Raw genomic sequence first — 14,188 nt, forward strand, 5'->3', positions numbered from 1 at the left:
GAGAAACAGGAAAAAGGAGGAGGAGTAGTAGTTGGACTAAGTAGAGGGAGGAGGATTTGGTGATAAAGGAGAGGAAGAGATGGAGAGAAAAAGGTGGAGAACGATATGGAGTTGGTAGAAAAGATCACAGAGGGCAAAGGAAATGGACACAGAAGGGAAGGGAGAAGATGGAAAGGTAGAAGTGGACAGAGAGACAGGCATGGAGGAGAAGTGTCGAATGTGACATGAACAAAGCCACTATGAAAAAGACTAATAAACTAACAAAGAGATTGTGCTACCTTCAAGCAGCATCCGCCTCACCCTCTCGACCAGAAACTGAAGAGAGAGCCATTAGTTAAAGGTAAATGTTCTTCTCTTTTTTCTTTCGCTTTCTTAGACTAAGTATTCACATCTTTGATGGTGTAGCATAGCTGTGTTTGATAATTATCTTAAAACGTAAGTGTAATTTATTTCCATTTCTCTTATGGGAAAATATGTTTTGTTATTATTACTTGAATATGGAAAGATTTTAACTGCTTTTGTTTATTTTATCTGCATCTGTGATATGAAGAACTGCTCTGTATGCCATAGAGATGAGAGTAACAGCTGAGCAGCAATGTACAGTGACAGTGTGTTAGTCAGTGCGTGTGCAGCAATATGACAAGAAAAGAGTTGTCGTTTTGAGATACGAGGATTGTGAATCGTGGAACTTATCACCTGACGACCGATATTACCGTCATAGTGCGTACTGAAAGTAGAAATGGTCATAAAGAACAGAAAGATCATACGGTTACACTATTACTAAATGGACTGTTCTCAGTCGGTACCGATAATGCTTTCGCGTCTAGACATTATACTTATTGCTACAGAGTGAATGAAATTACTTTTACATTTAATCGCATCGCGAGAGCCAGAGCTGCGCAAAACTGTGTAATATATTTGTCTTTTTAATTAGCAACCTAGTGTTTTAAGCCATAACTGTCGTTATGAACAGAATTTTTAAAAAAAGGATCTGGTGTAAGAACGTTTTTACTGGCTATTCATCCGCGATTGTAGTAGTCATATGCAAATGTGATTCATAATTATATCGTGGTCGACAGTGATCACGAACTGTGCATAATGTTCTGGAAAGAGAACTAGGTGTGTATAACTAGTAATAAACGTGCATATGCTAAACTTGTGGATTGTCACCAACAATTACGCTACGCAGCCAGCGGCTTGATAAACGCCACTGTGGATAACTTTGCACCCTACACGAGAATAGAATTCATCATTATACTTCTGCGCGGAAATACGACAAACGGAGTTGCTGCAATAACTTTGTCTGCAACTTTTCGAGCCACCACTGTCATCTCAACTCGCCTCTTCAACAGTGAACAGGTAAGCTGCATCGTCGTGTGCTCTCCACAGTTAAAGACGAACGGAATGCTTGAGTACAGATTGTAAACAGTTTATTTAATTGTGAATTTTTTTATTTTCCTATTCTTGGCTTTTGCTACATTTATAAAATTGCGTGAAGTGGACGATTAACTTTCAATGTACCTTTGTTGACCCACTATTAGTTCCAAGTATTTTTTTAAACTATCCCTTTCATCTAAATTAATGCTGCTGCTGTTGCATGTGTTTTATGTGCCTTTTGGAAGGAAGTGTTACAAATGCGTGTGCAGTGTTATCACCCAAGTGAGTTGGCATATCTTAATGTCTGATACAGCTGCAAAAGTAAATCCTTCATCCATAATTAGCTTCTAAACTCCAACTGACAGAATTAAAGCTGCTTATTTGCAATTGGTCTAAGTTACATAGCGAGAGAGAATTGAAGGTGCCAGTTGTCAAACCACACAGGTTATGTTCACATCACGCTTAGTGTCATGTTACCTCATTTCACAAGAATTTACTTGGTTGTTCACGATTACAGGGATCGGTGAACAGACGTATAGTCTAATCGCATAGCTTTCACAGGATTAGTAACAGAATCCTGTGTGATTTACTTAATTTAATGAAGGCTGGATCACATTTTCGACATCCAAACAAATCGGAAGTAAAATGAGTTCTTCTGGGACGAAATAATCAGACATCAACTCAGCTAGGTTATTTATAACAAAAGCTCTATAAATACACAGTCTATAAATTCACGAAACACACCCCTGAGAACCGTTTTCGCAACATATGTCGACCTTATTGTGACAGGATAGTGTTATTTTAATATTGTATTGACGAATTGGTTAATTTTGAAATTTTGTAGGAGGTGACTGGTTTTGTTTCGTATTGTTTTCAATGAATATACAAAAAAAGATGAAAGAGAACGAATGGATAGCTATTTTCCAGACATGGGGCCGTGAACAAGTGTAGATAAAGATGCAGGGCCTGTTATGGAAAATTTTGAAAAAGGATGAGCCATTAACTTTGAGCCAATGAAAAACTAATCTAATGTAACGTAATCTAATCTAAGTGCCAAACGAGAAGTACATTGGAAGGGTGGAGTAGAAAGTATATTTGAATTGCTGTTAGCAAAATTGGCGGAGGAGCAGAAACTACTGAGTCGGCAAACATAATCTGTTAGCAAAAAGGTAGATGACTCGAAAAAAGCTAGATAAAAGGTTCCAATAAAGCTTGAAGGACTTTGAAATGGATTTGGAAGATGGGTTTGACAAGAAGATGTCTGTGTCGAAGTTGGAGGTAAATAAAGATTTTGATGAATTCAGAGAGGCTGCTAAAGAGACATTTAAGGAAATGTAATTTCAATCAAACGAAAAGGAAAAGAAATTTAAGACTTTCGTAAAGGAAAAGGTAGAATGCTTGGATAAAATGTTCGAAGCCCAAGCTGAAAAGTGTGAACAAATAAAGACTGAAGTGAAGAAATATTGCGATGGAGTTTTCCAGAAATGTAGCCAGAAGACTAAGGCAAAAGTGGAAGAAATTAAAAGGATCATCTCTGTGCTTGAGAAAAAGAGTAGAGAGAACAGTAGTTCATGATAGAAGTGATGCAGCATCAGCAGTGGTATTAGATTTGAGACATGGCAATAGTTTTAATAATATAGTGTTTGATCCTAAAGGTAATATACAGCCTGTGTCTTTTATAAATAGCTTGAGAAGTCAATTTATTGCAGAATGGATAGAAAAAATAGCCAAGATAGCCAAGAAGGGCCAGTGCCTGCTTAAAAGAGAAAATTTGGATTACAGAGCAGATGTGCCTGATCTGAAACTTTTGAGGGACTTACATCAGCTTTTCTGGGAGAGTACTGTTCCAAAGAGAAACAAAGTGATGTTATAGAAGATTTTAAGAAATTTCCATAGTATGACAGGAGAAACAGGAAGAGTGTGTGAGAATGCTGTGAGAGGTAGATCAATAAAATGAAACATTTGGTTTGTAACTGGAGTAATTGGGACATTATAGAGATGGGGAAGTTACCTCCCAACAAGACATGTAGATTAATAGGGTTTAAAAATAATATTAGAAACTTTTTGAACAGAGTGAGGGATGTAGATGAATGGCAAACAAATTGCTCACTTCATGAAGATAGAGACTCTGGGTGGTACCAGAAGAACTGAAAACAGACTAACAGTATGAACCAAGTCAATGTGAGGGACAGAGGAGGAAGAGGTGGAATGGGTTTTAGGGGTAACAGTAGAGGTATGTTAGAGAAGGAGAATTTCGGATAGGAAACAATACCTTCCAACAGTGAGGGCCCATGCTAGGACTGGTAAAACGTTTGGGCGTACCAGTGTCACAAATTACCATGGTGAGGAAAGAAGTCTAGTAATATATAATGCAGATAATTCTACTCATGGTGATAGGAGAAGTGGAAATCAGAATTTAGTGATGGAGGAGATAGCTGTCTGAAGTTAATTATAGAAGTAATGCATAGTCAGTGGATTCATTTACTGAAATGTTTCTCAAATGTATGAAGGAAGTAAAGAATATGTAGAGGTGCAGGAAGATGAGAGAAAGGAAGACAAAATGTTCCAAATTGATAGTGACTAAGTATTTATGGTGAAAGTAGTTGTAATGAAGAAAAAGAAGAAGGAAAAGAAGAAAAAGAAAAGACGCTAGGGGATGCAGTTGTGTTATAAGGTAGTCTGCAGGAAAGTAATAAAGAAGGAGAAGTGCAGATATTTGAAATTGTTGGGGAGAAGACTTCTACAAATCCTAAGAACAATGATACAGCTGCAAATGTAGAGCATAAGGTCAATGTTTTCATCAATGCTAAAGACAGGTGGATGGCAACTTGTGAGGAGGAGGAAAGAAGTTTATGTGCAATTCAATAAGAGTCAGGAGAAGAACTAAATTCGGAATAAGGTTGTAGAAATTGGGAGCAAGGTAATACTGAGAGAGATTTATTACACGAAGAGGAGGCTGTTGATTATATTAAAGGTTGAAAAGCATTTGTAAGTATAAGAGCCTATGGTAGGAAAGAAATGGTCTCTTGCACGCTGGTAGTGAAATTAGTATGGTTGCTGAAGAATTTTATAATTGTATAAAGGATGATAATGAGTTAATGGATGTGACAGCATTGAGACTGAAAATAGTAGGCACTACAGCTAATGAGTAAAGCTGTTAAGCATTCAGTTATTTTGGAATTTGAACTTGGGGACATAAATCTGGTAAACATTTTTTGTGGTATCTGGTCTGAATGTAGATATTATTTTGGGGATGTACTGCTTAAAGGGGATGCAGAATAGAGATTCATTGTGAAAACTGTCTGACAGTTTTAGTAGTATAGACTCACAAGTTAAGCAAGTTTCAGTGTGGTGGTAGTGGATAATAACTCTTTCATGGGACAGATAAAAATTAAAATTATGTCAATAAGAGCTTATGTTGGGGATATAAAACTGAACCTAGGCTATGGTGGTAGTGGAAATGAGAGACACATAATGGAAGAATTGAAGAAATAATTTGATAAACTGGAAGGGTTGAAAGAGCAACAGAAAGAGGAGTTAAGAGCAGTTTTCTGCATGAATAGAGAGGTATTCTTTGATAAACTAGGTATAGTTAAGAATTTTGAGTTAAAAATTAGTTGCAAAATCATATGAAAATTTTGCAAGAAAAGCTTTTCCTATGGTGATTGCCCTGAGAGAAGCAGTTCACAAAGAAACTGAGGGCATGATGAAGTGTGGTGCAAGAATGAATACAGTAGTCCACTGATCATGGTGGGTAAAGAAGATGATAGTTTGAGGGTGGTCATAGATACAGCAACATTGAATATGATAGTAAATAGAGAGATCGATTTCACAAAGTATATGACTGGGATATTACAAAATTACAAAAAGATGAATTGTATGACCAGTCTTGATTTACTGGCAGGTACATATGCAGAGGATTATAGTAAGTATGCTGCCTTTTTAGTGAATGGAAAGTGTTACCAATATAATGTGGTTTTGTCTGAGTTGAATATTAGTGTGTCAATGTTCATGAGGGGCCCATCTTAGGACTGGAGTTGACTTCCAAAATAATGCTGTATGTGTATGACCTGTTGGTGGTCAGTGAATCTTGGAGAAGGCATATGAATTTGTGAGAAATGAGATAAAATTCTGAGGTAGTGTCTTACCCACTACTGGGATTATATTTGACCCTGAAAAATTAAAGCAATTAAGAAATGTCAATATTTAAAGACCTGGAGACAGTTAAAGTCTTTTCTGTGCTTGCGTAATTTTTTCAGAAATTTTGTGTCTTGAAAACAGTACAATAATTTATGTTTGAATAAGCTTTTAAGTCCTAAGGTAACTTCTTTTTGGACAAATGTCTGTCAGAAGGCCTTTTAATTACCTTAAAGAGGTCTTGAAAGAGGATAGAATTTTACACAATCCTGACTTTTATCTAGGGACTGACTCTAGTTGATATGGTATTAGAGGAGAAATGTTCCATAATTTTGGGGGCGATGAGAATGATCATAGGACAACTGCATTTACAAGCAGATTGCAGACTAGCTACGGGAGAAATTACAGTATGATGGAACGTGAAGCCTTGGTGATAATTTGGGAGTTCAAGAAGTTTGGAGGTTATCTGTGGGAAACAAAATTATCATTTACAGTGATCACTGGGCCCTTATATTTTGCAGGAAATTTAGACTAATGCATACACAGTTGATGAGGTGGATAGTATTTATGAAATGATTTGAATTTGAAACCAAGCATGTCAAGAATACATAAAAGTAGCAGATGCATTATCCACTCTGCCACATGAAGAAAATGGTTAGGTGGGACAAGATGTAGATGAGAAACATATAAAACTATTTTGTATAAAAGGGCTTCAGGGAGAGAATAAAATAGGATTTGTAAATACATGAGAAAGTATCAGAATCATAATGAGACATGAAAGACGATAAAGATAGACTTGTATAAGTCAAATGGCAACATTAAATTGTCAGAATACAACTATATACAGAGTGGAGTTTTGTTTTGATAAACCAATGAAAAGAGTAGAAATTGTGTTGGTCCGGTGAGTACATAGATGATATAACTGTTTATATTCATTTGAGTTTTGGAATGTAGATTCTAATATGCTAAACTAAAAGCATATATAAATGTAATGAACAGTTATTCCGTGATATGAAATTATCACGAACAGTGTATAACTTTCTGAAATGGGAACTAGGTGTGTATAACGAATAATAAAAGTGTACACGCTAAACCAGTGAATTATCACCAACAATAAACGTCAGTTCAGCTAGTTGCCTGTTAAACGCATCTGTAGATAACTTCGCAGCCTAACCAAGGAGAGACTTCACCAGCATACTTCGCCGTGGTAGTACGCCAAGTGGGGTTGCTGTAATAACTTCATCTGCAACATCCAGAGCTACCGTCATCATCTCAATACGCCGCTCCAACAACGAACAGATAAGCTACATTTTCGTGCGCTCTCCCCAATTAAAGACCAACTCTGTAGGTAGGATAACATACTCGTTGTCGACAACTTAACTGCCGTGAACATTGGCTGACTGGAGAATTGGCAATGTTGAGTGGGCGTACTGAATCCGGGTTGTCACCCATTTTGCACGTACTCAGGATTAGTAACAGAATCATATGTGATTTACATAGTTTGGTGAATGTTGAATCACATTGTCCATATCCACACAATTCGGAAGTAAATCGAGTTCTTCTGGGGGGGGGGGGGGGGGGGGCGAAATAATCAGACATCAACTCAGGTTATTTATAACAAAACCACTTATAAATACAGGGTCTATAATCGCATGCAGAACACCCCTGAGAGTTATTTTCCCCACAATCTCCACCTGTGCATACACTCTGAAAATAACTAGCATGATTACGCGAAATGTGTTTGGTAGACGCAAACAAAACATTCAGCTGCAAAAGATGGAAATCTTTCTTATCTTTATGATTAGGAATAAAATGGCATTTGTTAAATACTATGATGGTAACACTTAATAGGTTAACAAATCATTGTTTATAAAATTGAAAGACTATGAAGAAATAGGATTCAAACCACATGGTGTGAATTACTTTTCATCGAAAGAAGAAGTCAGAAAATTCAACTTTTGAGTCTCTCCGTGTGTTGTTCTCTCACTTCTCATATGGCATTAACGTCGATAGCGAAGTGTAAATGCCTTACTCCTCATTACTGTTTTAATGACAAGCATTTTAATGATAACGCACAATACATGACAAGGAGGAGACCACATTTTGATATCCCCTGTTCGAAAGAGGTCTCTTACGAACGAAATAAGTAGCTTCCAAACGATATTAATGCATTCAGTGAGCTACAAGCTACTCACAAAGAGATCATAAAAACTACTTCTATGACAAGAACTTACATGCTTGTTCCCAGTTTCCTTATCGTTCCTCCTGCTTTCACGAGAAATACAAACGAGGGAGGTATTTCCATCCTGGAGTTATTCGCTTTCTGACTGCATACTTTCAACTTGACTTATCATGCAAATATGCAGAGCTTCTCTCTGTGGACCACGTGATGTCTTTTATGTCTTTCGTCTTACTGTGTTACTTGTCTTAACATGGAAACGCAAAACAAGCTGTGCCATAGCCTAATAAGACGTGCAAAATGGGTGAAAGACTGGTTTCCGCACGCCCACTCGATATTGCCAGCTCTCCAGTAAGCCAAATTTACGACAATTAAGTTGTCGACAACAAGTGACTCATCCTACCTACAGAGTGCGTCTCCCTGGTAGCGTAATTAGTAGACGAACAGTAGGCAAGTTATGCTTTCGAACAACAACTGTCCTTCGCTGTCAACTCTACACACGTACGTATAGAAACTATGGATGTGTATTACCAATCGCGAAGACTCAATCTCAACAACTTGTACGCTATTTTTGACAGTGCTACAGCCTCGCAAATAGCGAAATACTCCTCGCAAAACTATTCTGTAGGGGATATAAGCACATTTAAATTACTCGCACAGAAGAGCCTAACATCTCTGATGGAAATTATATTACCGATATTTCGTAACAATGTTGTCTAGATTCTGCAGTAACAACAACAAACCAAGGCGGCCTTCTGCACCTACCACACCTCCTTTTATATTCTTCGAAGATGAGGGCACATGATCATCGCAATTCCGCTATTTTGTGTGCTAGATATCCATTGAATGGAGGGAGACAGTCCTTCGCAAATATTTTTATTATGTACAAGATAGAACAAAACATTATTCGGACTGTATAGTATGGCACTGTATTCGAATGCACCCAGCTACTCACAGCCACATATTCTACAGATGCAGTGCATTTGCTGTTTTATGTATGTCTATGTCTCTGCGAGTGTCTTAGATGGCTGCCATAGACCTGTGCCAGTCATCTCGCTGGTTGATCTACCTTCGAACTCTACCCCAGACCTACGACACTGTGAAGCATACTCTAGACTCTGTTCCGGATATATAATGCTTATTGGATCCATCTTCGAACCCTCTCATGCATGTAGCGCGTTGTGGATCCACCGCTAGACACCATTCCGGACATAACGAGAGGTGGGTAGACATTCGAACTCTAACTCAGGTCTACCGTGGCTCATGGAATTCATCCGCAGCTCACGCATAGACACAAGACCTACAGAAAATAGAGAAAATAAATGCATCTGTAGAATATATGGTTGTGAGTGACTGGGTGCTTACGATTAAAGTGCTATGCTATACCGTCCGACTAATGTGGTGCTCTATCTTGTGCATAAGAATAACACACATGAAGGACTGTCTCCGTCCATCCAACGAACATCTAGCACACGACATTGCGGAATTGAGATGGTCATGTCCCATCATCACGAATCTTTAAGAGAATAAAAAAAAACGTGTGGTATGTGCAGCAGGCCGCCTTGGTTTGGTGTTATTATTTGAGAATCTAGAAAGTATTGTTACGAAACATCGGTAATATAACTTGCGTCGAAGATGTTATGCTCTTCAGTGAGAGGAATTTAAATACTCTTACATCCCCTACAGAATCGTTTTGCGCAGAGTTTTTCGCTATTTTCAGGGGTGTAGCACATTCGAAAATAACGTACAAGTGGTTGAGATCGAGATTCCGAGATTGGTTATATGCATGCATAGTCTCTATATATATGTCTGTAGAGCTTATAGCAGCGGACGGTTCCGGCTGGAATGCATAACTTGCTAAATGTTCGTCCATAAATTACGCTGCTAGGGATAAAAACTCTATAGATAGGGAAAAGGGAAATTCTTACGTTCCAGGATGCTAACTGCAGTCGACACACTGTCAACTAACGAATAACGTATTACTTGGATAAAAAAATACCCGAAATCTACAGATTGTAGATGTCCTCACAGAGTTGTGGGAACGTATCAGAGTTGGAAGATATAAACAAAAGTAGCGGAGCTCATCTGGTAAATAATAAGAGCATATAATTTTGTGAGAAATATCAGAGCAGCAGCAGAAATCAACATTCTACACATGTCAACTCCCATCGCACACCCATGCACAGTAGTATAAAAGTCAAATGAACATGCAGAACTGTGCCAGACTTCGATTTTCCATCAAGTGCATCGCTAATGGTCTGGAACTGTGTGGTAGCAGTTCACGGAATTGTTTCCAATCTGCACCTCTAGCTAAATCTCATCTAGGTATGAGGCGAGTGTTACTATACTTTTTATGATCTTCCTATGCAAAATGCATGCTTGTATATCATCAGAAAGAGGGAAATTCTTACGATTTGTAGTAGGTTGGTGTATAGGACATGCAAATATCCTCGTATAAAATCCAACAATGCATAGTAATGCCTGCAGAATGACTATATACGTAAGGAAAACCATCGAAAAATAAGAAAAATGACATAAAATAGTAAAAATCGAGGGAAACCTTTTATAATGACGACAAATTGATGGTAACTACGTAAAATTGAGGGAAATATGACGAAGTATGTAAAATAAAGGAAAAGTTACAAAATTACGTAAGCTGACCCGAGAACAGTTAAAATTAGAGAAAAGTACCGTGAATTGAAAGGAATTGAGGTGGGTGGCGGTACCTGGACACTCAATGCCGGGAAAAGCTTAAACATTATGCTCTGTTTGCATTCAGTTTTAACCCTTCCACTCTCCTGTGAGTTTTCGTAACACATACTTCAACAAAGGCGATATAAGTATGACACAGAAGCGCTATATTAAATCAGACCCAATCCAGAATGTTTTCTCGTGTTCTCACACATGGAGTCGAATATAGGTATTAGCGAAATACAGTTTGTTATCACTAGCAATGTTATTCCATTAGTATTTAGGAGGTGAATCGATGTGTTTATCAGACTTAAGCCATTCTCCAGTATGTTCTTTAAAAGAGTGGACTGATGCCCATATATCAGTCTTCATTTTGTGAGGAGGGTGTACTCTAGAGACGTGGTGTTAGGACGAAATTGCTGTATTATCCTATACATGAGCAAAACTATCTAACATCAGAACAGGACTTCTGTGTGCGAGAGGAATGTTACAAAGGCCGTGGTGATGCTACTGTAAACAGCAATTAGACTGTTACATCTCCTTTGGCTACTGGTCATGGCGCTTACTTCCTCGTAAGAAGTCGCTGCTTCTTCATTGATTTTCGTGAAACAGGGCGTAGGTGGTAACTCGAGGTATCAAGTATCGAAAATATTCATGTCGTTTTTTCCTCAGTCTATTTCCTAGTGAGGTATAGCTGTATCCGTCAAACTCGCTACTACTAATAATAAGTACAACTGACGCGGGAAATGTGATTGAGGATACATACATTTCCGACTTAAAAGGCGTATAAAATTCATCAGTTTCCTAAGACACATAACAGCCTCCCAATTTTGTTATAGCTGGTTCAAAAGCAGGTTGAGCGTCGGATATACACTGACGATACTTTCGTTGTGAGGGATAGGCCAGTCACATCCTAGGACACCAGAACTTTATCATATTAAGGTTTGTCACTATAGTGTTGGGATAGAAAACTTGCAGGGTGGCTGTATGTCAGATGTTGTACATGTATGTCCTGCATTAGAGTATTAAGATGGTTCAAATGGCTCTGAGCACTATGGGACTCAACTGCTGTGGTCATTAGTCCCCTAGAACTTAGAACTACTTAAACCTAACTAACCTAAGGACATCACATACATCCATGCCCGAGGCAGGATTCGAACCTGCGACCGTAGCAGTCGCACGGTTCCGGACTGCGCGCCTAGAACCGCGAGACCACCGCGGCCGGCGAGTATTAAGAGTGTTGCATTTCGCATGACTAATACTTTGGAAACCACATGGATTTGACAATAGAGCGCTTTTAGGTACAGAATTATGTAGCGATAGGGATGTGAATTTATGCTCAAAGATCATTTATCTCTTGCTGGGACAGTCTTGGTACTGCCTCCAAACACTGGAATAATATTGCAGAATTGATACTATAGCTGATTTATAAAATTCCATCGATCTGGAGCTCCATTATGTATAATCCACACATTTCTTCTTAATCGTTGGTTATATTACCACAACACTCTCATGTCTACTGTACACCGATAAGGTGTGTTAACCTTCTTACATGCATGCATCTGGAGAGATTTTGTGCACTTAGATAGGTGCCGTACGAGTCGTGCTCATCAGTCTTCGCTGAACAACGGTTACAGACACAGCTCCCTCTGTTCCTTCACGAGACATGGAATGTACCCCCCTACTTTTGATCAGTTGCAGATTAAATCGGCCAACGTGTTGCAGGGAGGGAGGGTCAAGGACAATACGGGGTATCTGTCAATCTCCGACTTTATCCTATGAATGCGAGAATGCTCTGACTCCAATTCGGACAGGACAAGATGACCAGTCGTAATCGTAAGTTCCACACTATGATCTATGTGCTGGAAACATGTAGATAACCTAACGGCATCGCTATAGGACGCTGTCTGGCATACTTTGGTGTGTATGACCAAATGGATATACTGCACAGTCATCTGTCTGCATTCGCAATCTAATGTATGGTATTTGCAGAGCACTGGAGGGGTGGTTTAGTGATGATACAGAAATTGGGAAATATTCTGCTGTCACTGACTGGCGTCTAAATTATAGAAAAACTTGTAAAATTGCTAAAACTGATCACGCTATCAACTGCAGTGCTTATTACAGTACTTCGTCCCATATGGACAGTGTCTTTTCCACCCCATCCATGCAACTGGTATGCTATTGATTACCATACAATGATTGACTGACACCACTTGTTTGAGATGGAGAGAACATTGACAGAACACTCGACATCTGCTGCTGTCACTGTGGAACATGGCATTAAATTTAGAGCTCATCGCCTTCAGACAGTTTCTTGGAGGGGTTCCTCAAAGCTGCTGACTCGTCCGATTTCCATGTGCTGCGATGCCCTTCACATTTTCGTTTTTACCAATAACAGTACCTCTTTTTATTTCTACTACCCTTTACGTTCTGTGAAAGCACCTTCTGGTGATGCTCAACACTGCAACAGCGATCATGTACATAAGTGCAAAGTGAGAAACAGTGCTCTTCAAAATGGAACACTGGGACATCTGCTACTCCATCACAGTCGAAGATGAGATTAACTGTATAAGTCATCACCTTCAGACAGCTGTTTGGAAACGCTCCACAATTCCACAGACTCCTCCAGTTTTCATCTGCTGCGATTTCTTCCGCATTTTTGTCAATAAGGAGCATCACCTCTGTGTTTTATTTCTACCATTCTGTGTTGTGGGAGCAGCGTAGTTTACACCATGCGATGTCCAGCTTTATGTGAGGGCCAATGGATCGAAATGTGTTCCTGACACAGACCTCGAAGTCATAGTAGAAAGACTAAATGTATGGTGCCGTACAAAGCTGTAGTCATACACTGCTTGAATGAGTTACATATGAAAAAAAATTAAACTGCTTATGAAAGAACAAAACAAGAACCCTCTCTTGTGACTGATAGTTTATGGGATATGGTCTTACTCCAGTACAGACCTTACGAAGGTCTGTGCAAGCGACTTTGATCACTGGTCACTTCATTCACTGGCCACCTGCTCCTATGGGACAATATGTATATATGTAATATTTTTCGATGTCAACATACATACTGTATTTGTCTTCCGATATATTGGAAGAGAGAGACATATTAAAATCTTGTAGGAGATTCTATTACCGAGAGTGGTATGACTGGTTAAAGTCTGGCTGCAGGTCGTTTGTAGTTCTTTTTATCTACTCTGGATGTTACAAAATAACGATGAGGAGTGCCTCAAGTGTAATAAATGACTGTATAGATGTTTATCTGTATTGGTATTTTATACATTGGAAATGAATGCAATGGCCTTGTGCAAGACAATTTGCAATTTAAAATGCAGAAAGCTCTCAAACTACACCGATCTTGCTCATAAAAGTAGCATAATTCGACTATATCTATTCTCATGGAATCATGACTGCTCTTATTACTATCGTAGAGATTGTGTATTTAAAAAATATGTATTATCACAAGTCCTGTGTTATTTCATACTTAATAACCTTCAACTATAAAGTAGCCACCACCTGCGTTATAGCTGTTGTGCAACCTAGACATGATAGTGTTTTCCCCGAAATGCGAGCAGATTGCATAAAACAGGCTGCTCTGTGATGATCAAATTGCTTAAGAAACTACAACACAAGAATCTTCTGCTATCGCAAATGATAGTCTGCTGGATGTAGACTTCATCTTCAAGGACGAGTGGCAGAATAAAGAGGAGTCGGTAAAGGGGAGGTATGGAGCAAAAATGTAAGATGTCAGCATGTAGATGGTACTTGTTTTCAGTGTATCAGAGGAATCTTACAGGG

Source organism: Schistocerca gregaria, chromosome 1, assembly GCF_023897955.1.
Source record: "Schistocerca gregaria isolate iqSchGreg1 chromosome 1, iqSchGreg1.2, whole genome shotgun sequence".
NCBI lineage: Eukaryota > Metazoa > Arthropoda > Insecta > Orthoptera > Acrididae > Schistocerca > Schistocerca gregaria.